Source organism: Lactuca virosa, chromosome 7 (assembly GCF_052849685.1).
Source record: "Lactuca virosa cultivar CGN04683 chromosome 7, Lactuca_virosa_CGN04683_v6, whole genome shotgun sequence".
NCBI lineage: Eukaryota > Viridiplantae > Streptophyta > Magnoliopsida > Asterales > Asteraceae > Lactuca > Lactuca virosa.
Genome location: NC_136432.1, coordinates 263,129,516 through 263,140,265, shown reverse-complemented (window position 1 = coordinate 263,140,265; position 10,750 = coordinate 263,129,516). Strand labels below are relative to the sequence as shown.

At 36.0% G+C, this 10,750-nt stretch overlaps 1 long non-coding RNA gene across 4 annotated transcripts; it reads right to left on the bottom strand.

Annotated features, from left to right (window-relative positions):
- Positions 1-5,975: 5,975 nt before the first annotated feature.
- LOC145125699 (uncharacterized) lies at positions 5,976-9,023 on the bottom strand. Of its 4 annotated transcripts, none has more exons than XR_013716121.1 (7): positions 8,524-9,023; positions 7,956-8,012; positions 7,818-7,888; positions 7,209-7,650; positions 6,783-7,141; positions 6,528-6,620; positions 5,976-6,226 (listed from the first exon to the last, which is right to left on the bottom strand). It is a non-coding gene; the product is annotated as an uncharacterized LOC145125699 (long non-coding RNA). The 4 variants fall into 4 exon arrangements; XR_013716122.1 differs by having other exon boundaries at positions 7,209-7,342; positions 8,524-9,022; XR_013716123.1 differs by lacking the exon at positions 7,956-8,012.
- Between the last annotated feature and the right edge of the window lie 1,727 nt (positions 9,024-10,750).

Below are 10,750 nucleotides of genomic sequence, written 5' to 3'. Positions count from 1 at the left end.
GGGCATTTGTTTTTCATAGCTTCGAGCCGACAACATCAATTCCCTCTACTGACGCAAAAACTGATCGTTCTTTAATTGAGGACTATCTTGCTTTTTCTCAACCTCAGTACTTGATCTGGAGTGCACAGAAGATTACATCAGTCAAAGTTCTAAAGCCAGTTGCTGCAGGAAGCTTTATTAATGTGAAGTTTCGGGTGACTCGAGGTTCTGAAAACTCGGTTCATGAGATCTCTCTTGCTGATCTACCAAACCTTAATCCTCATGATTGGATCTTGCTTACAAATTTTCTGTTAACCGAAGAACAGATGTATGACCCTATTCTTGCTCACATAAAGCGAATGTTGGTCTCATAAATTCATGAAGTAGCGAAGCTGGATCAGGAGATCGCCTCTGCTTTGAGAAAGAAGCCAACTATCAAACCTATTGGTAAAGCAAGCGATGTGAACATGATGCAATTGGGCAAAATTGACACGAAGTATCTCACAGTGATGTTCACTCGTGGAGAAAATCAAAAGTGCCTGTTCGCCTTACCCGACAAACACCTGTTCTCCACCACTTATGTGGAGCATGTCTTGAGTATTATAAACAGGTGCAAAAAAAATGACGATGCTGCTAAAAAGAATTTTAATGACATGCTTTGCTGGTATATTCTTTTTCGTCATACTCTACTGGCTATCATACCGAAGCTGTTCAAGACAGTGAAGAAGACAAAACAAGCACAACAGTAGATTTCTCTCGCCTCAATTGACGCAAAGGGGGAGATTGTTGGGTATAGAACATTGCGTCATTGGGCTTTTTGCTTTAGTCCATTTTGTATACGGTTTGGGCCTGTCCAACCGTCATTTATTAGGGTTATAAGATCTATATATAGTGCATGCATGCACCGTGTATTGGCTAGTCGTTGATTTCATTATTGTAACCCTACCACACCTCTACAGTAGCAATTCTTGATAGAGTTCTTCTGAGTTTGTGGCTTATTAATCATTCGACATCAGTTTGATTCATCTTGTGTTCTTATTTGCTTTGTGTTCTTGTGTTGCTTGTTAAGAATCTTATCGATCTTAAAGAGTTCTAATCTCATCAAAAATAGTATGTGAATTAAAAATAAAAAATCCAGAGTACATAATCAGAACTAAAAATATAGAACCAACTAACGATGATATAGATGATTTCAAATTACATATTTCATAATTATTAAAATTAGGAGTCATAAGACAATCTGATATTCCTCATAGATTTGCAGCATTCATAGTAAGAAAACATTAAGAAATAGTAAGAGGAAAAAGTAGAATGGTAATTAACTAAATGATAATACAATAGATGATTCTTATAACATACCAGACAAAAATGTTTTAATCAATAGAATTCAAAATTGTTAAGTATTTAGCAAATTTGATTTAAAATCTGGTTTTTGGCAAATAAAAATGCATCATAATAGTATAGAATGGACTGCTTTTACAAGTCCAGAAGGACATTTTGAATGGCTAGTCATGCCTTTTGGATTAACAAATGCTCCTAGTATATTTCAAAGAAAAATGGAAGATATATTTAATAAACATAAAATTTTTGCTATTGTATATGTTGGGTATAGATGTTGCGTCTTATGGGCCTTGTATAGTGTATGTTTTGTAACACGGAATGGGCCTGTCCATCCAGTAGTTATTATTAGGGTTAGAGTACTTATAGTGCATGCATGCACCGCAATTTCTTTAACGCTTTTATTATTATTGTAACCCTAACCACGCCTCTACAGTAGCAATTCTTAGTCGAGTTCTTCTGAGGCGTGACACTTAATCATTCAGCATTATTTGGATAATCGTTGTGTTCTTTCTTTTACTTGTTTTGAATCTAAAAGACTTTTTCAAGGATTTTCATCCTAACAATTGGTAACAGAGCAGGAGGATATGTAATCTATACGGATCTCTTCTGTGTATTGAGTTATTAGGGTTTCCGTTAATATAGGATCTTGTTTAGTCGTCTCTATTGTGCTTTTGACGGCATACAGTGATCTTGATATTACCCTATAAACTGTCTTAGTTTGCACATCTGATTCTTAACAGGTTTATAGATCTTGTCATCATGCAACAAGACGATTCTCACTTCAACTCAATCAATCTTTCTAGTGCCATTGGTTCAACTACAAGGATTACTATCCTATTTCCCAATGAATATGAAGTTTGGGCTCTTCACTTTGAAGATTATGTTCTTGGTTTGGAGGACAATGGTTATTTTATTTAGGAAGCTATCACTCTGGGTGCTTTTGTTCATACTGGAACCAGAAGGGTAATCAAAACTCATAAGGAATACAACTAGCTGCTCCTTGATGTAAAGGATGTTCCTCAGGACGAGAAAGAGAAGCTAATCAGCAACGTTAAAGCAATGGGGATCATTAGATTTGCTTTGGAGGCTGATACTTTTCGTCTAGTAGTTCATGTGATACCGCTAAAGCCATCTGGGATCGACTTAAGGAACTCTACTCAACAGATGCAGATCTTGAGCACTCAACTCAAACACTCTTGCTTTCAGAGTTTGGTGCCTTTTCATAGAAGGCTGAAGAGAGTTTAAGTCAAATCTTCAATCAATATAATCATCTTTTGAGCAGAATGACGAAACACAGAATTGGACGAGAGTTAATATTAGAACAAAAAGTCACGTTTATGAACGAAATTCGATCAGAGTGGAAGGCAGTGGTGTCTATAGTTAAGGCACATGAGCAGTTCAAGAACTATACTCTTGCCAAGCTTGTTGGTATCCTAAGGTCACATGAAGATGAAGTGACTAAAGAAGCGAAACATGTCTCAGGAATGGGTTCGTTGGCTCTTGTTGCGAAGGGTAAGAAGATAGCTGAAGATGATGATTCAGATTTTGAGATTTATGAATGCGAACTCTCTAAAGAAGAGTTTGCTATGATGGTTTCTCAGCCCGAGACATTCGCAAAGAAAAACTTCAACCGGAACAAGGACAGGAATTGGTAGGGTAGTTATAGCTCTGAAAAGGTGAAAGAAGAAAATGCGAACGATTCGCAGAAGGATGAAGACAAGAAAGAGAAGAAACTCATGGGTGACTCCGTATATGATTGCAACTATTGTCATGGCAAAAACCACTTGGCAAAGGAGTGTATGATGAGAAGGATGAACGAGAAGAAGGAAGGAGAAGACGATGAGGCTTACCACATGCGAAAGCTAGAGGAAATTAACAAGAAGAAGAATGTTGATAACTCTATGCCTGCTTTAATTGTGCAGAAAAATGCAGATGAAAACGAGTTTGGAGGAGTTGAGATCGGGTCAACAGACTCAGAAGATGACGAGGTTCGTAGACCCACGCATGGAAGGGAATTTGTGCGAAAGAAGAGGATTCGCTATTTGGAGGAAGATGCTTAATGGTGACAGATGAAAGGTCACAGACGCAGGGGAGTACTACTGAGGGTGAAAGAGGGGATGATAGCTGCTTCACAGCGAAACCAGTTGGTGAACAAATTAATGAGTGTGAACTGCTGATCAACAAGGTAAATCTAATTCTTGTATCTCTCAATATACCTGTGTCTAGATATGAGACTGAATTAAATGACCTAAAATTCACTTTTTCAAGCATTAGTGATAGTTTAAAAAGAACCCGTTTAGCAAACTCTAACCTAACTGATCAAATCAGTAGGGTTTCGATGAAAAGTGATGAGAGGCGAATGTGGATTGAGAAGATCGAGTCGGATTTGTCTAAGTCTAGGGATCAATTAATTTACTTGCAATGAGACAATTTCATGCTTTTAAAACAATGTAACATTTTTTGTTCGATTGCTAAAAGGCTTTACTTTAACATTACTCAGTTGCACCTTGATTGTGAGATTGGTGAGAAAATTCACAAGATGATTTTACCATTTCTCGAATTAAAGGAAAACGAAATTGACGCTGATTGTTATAAGTGTGAATCCATCGTCTCATCTGACGAGACTTCTGATGCTTACAGGGTAGGAGTGGAAAGAATTGAATCATACATTATGTCCAAAGACCAAAAAAAAATATGTTTAAACAGCTTTTAGATGAAAAATGATAATAAGCAAATATAATCTGATACTATGCAGAAGTTCGATTCATTGAATGCCAAATTAAGTTCAGAAAACAAAATTAATGTTGAAAGTACATCTGAATTTTGATAAGGTCAGTGATATGAGCGAAATATCTGTGGATGATGAGATTGACTGGTCAGAGTTTGATAAAAGCGAAACTGAACCTGCGAAAGCTTTGATTTCTGAAAATTCTGTTGATTTCGCTCATATTTCTCAAAATAAACCAGATATTTTAAAAGCGAAAGCAACAATTTTTCCCAAAGTACAAACTGTCCCTAATCAAGTGTTTACTACTAAAAGACTGAATAAAAATTAAACTTTTGAATTAACGTCCATCGTCAACGATGACAACAAAGAAGGTTACGATGAGTACTTTTGGTCAGCTCCTATAGACAATGCTGACGAAACGAAGGGTCTATCATAAAGAACTTCGTGGAGAGTGAAAGGACGATATGTGGCAGAACCACTAAACAATCGCTCAAGCTTTGAAAAGGGAAGTCCAAGTGGAACCAAAGACATTCAAAGCGAACCTAAGGTAGTGATAAACGAATCTCATGCAAAGAAAGAGAAACCCAAGGCGAACATTCACAAATCCGCAAAGAAACTTGCAGATCAAAAACGACAAAGAAATTTGAGATATCAAAGAAATCTCAATGAAAGGAAGCAATTTTGGCAGTCCCAAAATCCCAACTATGTTCGCAATGAAAAATCTTCCAATCAAAATGCGAGAGCTCGTTCTCATGCGAACCCCAGTCAATGTTCGCACTGTCACTCTTGCAATCCACAGAAATCCAAAAGGAACTTTGTTCAAAAACCTTCTCTTTCAAAGAAACATGTGGAAAAACCAAAACCTCATCATTCTCTACCCATGAAAGTCCCATCCAAGGATGATAAAGGAAAAGGAAAGTTAGTTTCGGATTCTAAAGTTCCAATCAAGAAAACCACCACTAACTCAAAGAAAGCTCAAAAAGGATTCGTAACGAATCAAATAAAACATAAACAAAAACCATCCTTTCTAGAAGAAACGAGAGTAAAAGAAAATAGGATAAAAGTCTTTACTATAACAAATAAAGATGAAACCACATTAGTTAAACGCACTTATATGGTTGATCTTGCAATTACCTTTCCTCTTTCTGTAAAAGGCTCACAAGGACCCAAGCATCTTTGGGTTCCTAAATCTGCTTGATTCTTGCAGGTTATATGTGACGAGCTGTTTGACGCTGAATGGTATATCGACAATGGCTGCTCGCGTCACATGAATGGGAGGAAGGAGGCACTACAAGAAAAAAGCAAAATAACTACGGAAAAATTCCATAGTTAAAACATGATAATCCGTAGTTAAACATGATTAGAGACGGAATTTGCTACGGAACCATTCTATAGCAAAATTCTTCGTTAGTAAAGGTTTGTTACGGAATCCGTAGGACCTTCGCAACGGAATTTGTAACAAACTTATTTCGTAGGAAAATAACTATGAACTATACCTGTAGCAATGCCGTAGAAAATTAACTACAATTTTTTCCATAGCAAGTCTGTAGCAAATTAACTACGACCCGATCCGTAGTTAATCCGTTGCAAGTTAACTACAAACTAACCCCGTAGTTGATTTCCATAGAAAATCCACTACCGATAATATCGTAGCAAATATTCTGTAGTGAATTTACGACGACATAATTCCGCATCAAATATTTCGTAGTAAATTTACTACGGTTTATTTCCGTAGCAAATTTACTACAATACACTTCTGTTGCAAATATTTCATAGTAAATTTATCACGGCCTACTTCCGTTGCGGAAAAAATGTGACATAATAGATTCCATAAAAATTCAGCTACATAATACTACATAATAATATCTGTAGTAAATCCATAAAAATATCAATAGCCAAAAATGGTGACATGAATAGTTCAAATACATACAAAAATGACTTAATTTTATTTCCCAAGCAAAATTATAACAAAATCAGCATTATGTAAATGAAATAACAATTTATCAAAAATATTGTAGAAATCCTATGTGAAATACTAACAAACATTTCTAAGTTACCGAAAATATTGTTTGCCGGTACAAAATATCACCGAAAAATAAAGGTTGCCACAAAAGAAGACCATTCTTTGCGAATTTTATTAATATCAGCTTCTGTGTATCCATCTTTGCCACCCCCAACCTGAGAAAAAAAAATGTACTGCACTATATAGAGGGAAGAACATGCAAAATCTTGGGATATGTAGAAAACAACTGTAAGCAATTTGACATCATATACTACCCATCAATTTGAAAAATAAACATAGAATGGTCCTTTTAATTCGTTTTCTGTGGTGGATTCCATTCCTTAAAAAAATGAAAATCGAATTTATATATATAATTCCCAAAATGAAATAAATTTTATAACTTATTACTCTTCAAATTTATAAAATATTAAGCCTGATAGAAAACATTTAAAGAAAAAAAGATAAAGAAATACTTACTATTTTAATGTCAATAGCAGGGAAGATATTTTGAAACATTATTGTTGTATGTGTCAAATGTTGTTCACCAGTCCCAAAACCAGAGAGCACAACCTGTATTCAAATTCAAATTTTACTCAATCAACATCAATATTAGCTTCGTGAAAAAACGATAATGACTAAATACAAAAAATAAATGTAACAAATAAATCAACAAAAGTAGATTGCAATTTTTTTTTTTGAATGATAAACAATAGATGTAAATTAGGGAAATACCAGGGGAGAGTTTTTGAAGAGGTCTTTTGGAACTCTTGGGCGTAACTGGGAGTTGACAATATCAGTACCAGTGACAGTACCTTTTCAAACATCCCCACGAGCCTCATGTACTGTTCCTGGCCTTCAGGATTCCGAGCCATGGAATGCAGCCTAGCCAATGCCTCTTCCACTCCAACATATTTCTGTTTCCGACCTATTCTCAGGAAATCATATTCCGATTCCGGAGCTCTCAATTCCGGCCGGAATCCACGCAACCCACGGCTCTTTGGTCTCCATCTGTGTATCGCTTTCTCCACTATCCCAACAGACCACACCACTTTTTTATAATGCTTGCGAATTTTATGCCCACGAATATGTGCCTAAAAAAATCAAATAAATAAGATTCCCACTTAAATTAACAACATCAAAAAACTAACACCAGTTTACCTGAATCTTGACAACACGCTCACGAATCTTTAAGAACTCATTCCTTCTTTTCCACCCCTGTACTTATGTTGGATCTTTGATGTTGCAATGTTCAGATGCAAATAGTCTTCATAATCACGTGTTTTCTTCAACTTCTGTAAAGAACAAGAAGAAGAAGAAGAATAAGCAAAAGCAGCAAGTTCATCAGTTTTTGCCTTTGTTGCTTGTTGTTGCCTTTGATTGAAAGAACGGGTTCTGAAAGCATCTTGAATTAAAGCAGCTGCATGTGCTGATCTTCTCACTGCTACAAGTGACCCTTTTAAAGAATGCGAATGTGTAGCATCATCATCATCCACTTCCACTTCACTTTTGACACCATTCTTGTCCTTGTCCTTCACAGACAATGCTAAAAGATGACTGGTGAGATAAGTTTCTGCCTAATATCTAACAATCCCTTTATGCCCTTTACTCGATGCAAGATCAGCAGCCGTTTGTTCAAGTTTGTTTTTCAAAAATAATAAGTACACATGAATAAGTTTAGAAAAGATATTAAAGAACATTAAAATTAATAGTTATTGCTGAAATAAGGAACATATTAATCAAATAAAATTACAGGAAATAAAAGCACACCTTGTAATAAGTGGTATCATTTCTTCAGTAACCCAAATCCAAATGGATACATCACAAAGTACTTTCAAGACCTGATTATTGTCATAAAAAATCAACATTTGATAAGCACTTGACCCAAAGGGTAAAACGGACATTTACCAAAAATTGCAACTTCTTCTACTGGATTGGTAGCCATCAGCCAATTGCGCTGAAATCCTATGTTGCCATGATAAAATAACATGAACTCAGGTGATGTTAACAATCTCTAATTAGTATAGGATCAATATGGGGAGTTATTAACCATCAGATAATATTTTGTATTGGCGTAGTTGATGATGAAATTGATTTTAATTTATATTATAAAATTGATTATAGATAGATAAATTTACCTGAGTACTATTAAGATGAAACAGGTGCATGTTGAAATTTTTTCAATGAATTATATTTTTTATTATTTGAGTAATTGGTCTGAGATAATTAACGTTTACTACCTTTGAGCATTATTAATTAAGACACTCTTATACACATGTAACGTTTACTACCTTTGAGCATTATTAATTAAGACACTCTTATACTCATGTAACGTTTACTACCTTTGAGTATTATTAATTAAGACACTCTTATACACATGTAGCGTCTTCTACTTTCATCTATTAGCTAGTATTGTGATAGAACTTGAAAACACGATTATGAAGTGTTACAGAATGTGCATGGCTGTATGCGTTACCTCTAAGCTTCTCCGCAGAATAACAGTCAGGCTCCCTAGGCTCCCATTGACAGATACATCTATGATAAGCACAGAGGATACCACAGTAGTATCAAGATACCAAAACTCTTATGAATATGTAAAGTTTCTTAATCGAAGCATCTAGAATTAATACAAATAGAGGAAAATCGCAGTCCGGCCATGTGAATCTCTAAAATTAGGGCCGACACCGGCGGTGACCGGACTGGAGGGCGGATGGAGGAGGTGGAAGGTGTGCACGTCGATAGAAGATACTTGAGGCGGAGGTCTAGACGTATACGATGTTGCTGGTTGTGAGCGGTCGTAGTTAGAGGCTTGATGGTGGAAGGAATCGATCAGCCGTAGTGAGAGGCTTGATGGTTGAAGAAATCGATCGATTGAGAGATGGAGAAAGAATGAACCAGGTAAGTAGAGTCGATCAATTGTGATTGTGAGGGACCGCCGTTTTAGGTCTAGTGGTTTTAGGTTTTTTTTTATCGTGGGAGATAGTGAAACGTTTTTAAGGATAACAATTAGAGTCCGTCTTATGAAATAGTTATACAAAATATTTTTAATTATATTTATATTTAGAATAATATAAAAAATTAAAAAATATATATTATATTTTATATTAATCATATTTATCAAATAACTTATAAAAATCATTTTAAAAATTATATAAAAATAATATCATTATCACAAAAATGAATATGATACTTCTTGTAAAAGCTTATGATTATCAGTTTGTGGTGAAAGTTTAAATATATATTTAACCATAACAATAACTAGTTAAGTAAACTCAAAATATATTAAGTTAAACTTGGAATAAACTCAAAGTATATAGGGTGAGAGTGGGAGTATGGGTGTGGATGTGGAGGTGGGTGGGATAAGTGTGCGTACAGGGTAGAGTTGGTTGGATGGGTGTGTGGGTGTGGGGTGGGGTAGCGACAATGTTGGCTTGTGGCTTAAGGCTTAGGGCTTATGGCTTATGACTTATGGCGTAGCTTGTAAGGCTTATGGCTTGGGGTTAGGGATTAGGGCTCATGGCTTAGGGCTTACGACATAGGGCTTAGCTAGGTCTTAAGGCTTATGTTTACTTATGTGGGTTACTTAGACCAAGGGGGTGCATTTTCTATTAGGGGTGAGCAAACCCAAACCAAAAAACCGATAAAGCGACGAAACCAAGACCGAAAAACCCGAAACTGAAGCAAAACCGACGGTTAGGGTTTGCTATTTTTAAAAACCGAAAAATCGGGTTCGGTTTCAGTTTTTACCCAGAAACCGACTCATCCAACCTGGGAAACCGACCCATCCTTAAAAACGAAATTCCGCCCCAAGAAACCGACCCATCCAACCCGAGAAACCACCCATACTTGATTGTGTTTTGGTTGTAATAGACTATTTCGAGCTTTGGTTGTAACTTTCAATAGACTATTTGTTGTAAGACTCATGTTTGTTGAAGTATTTGACTTCAATTTGGTGTTTTTTTGAAGTATTTAACTTGTTGCTTCATTTATGGAAAATGGATTGGAACCAAAACCCATGGGTTTAAACCCAGAACCTGTGATCAGTGTATGGGTTGAACACAAGAAACCGAAAAACCATCCAAACCGACCTCAAAACCCGAGAAACCGAACCGACTCTAAACCGATCCTATTAGGTTCTAAAAACCAGAAAGCGGTTGGGTTGGGTTTGGGACCAAAACCGACCCATGCACAACCCTATTTTCTATTAAGAGGTTCGGTCGAGGTCCAATGCGCATCGGAAAGCACCACAATCGATCAAACAAACAGGATGTGACCAGCCCCCTACCAAACTATTTCTAAGATTTTGGCGGCTCTCGCTTACCTCAAATGCAACATGGTTGCTACTAAAGTTTGGACTCACAATTAAAAAAAGGTTTCAATCTTAAATATTAGAGGTGGGAATCGGTTTCAGTTTATGGGTTTTTTGGTTTCCTTGAATCGGTTTCCTCGGTGTGAGTCGTGAATTCGTGAGGATTATGAGTCGTGAATTCGTGAGGATTATGAGTCGTAAATACTAAATACTGAAAACCATAAAACGGTCTAAGGTCTAAAATGTATTTTACTTTATATTGGTTATTTAATATTTTATTTAATGCATAAAATATAAAAATAATTTTTAATTAAGTAATTAGTAATTGCAATTCGAATTTCGGTTTTAAGGGTTTAAACTTTACTTGAGAAACCTCCAAACACTTAAAATTGCA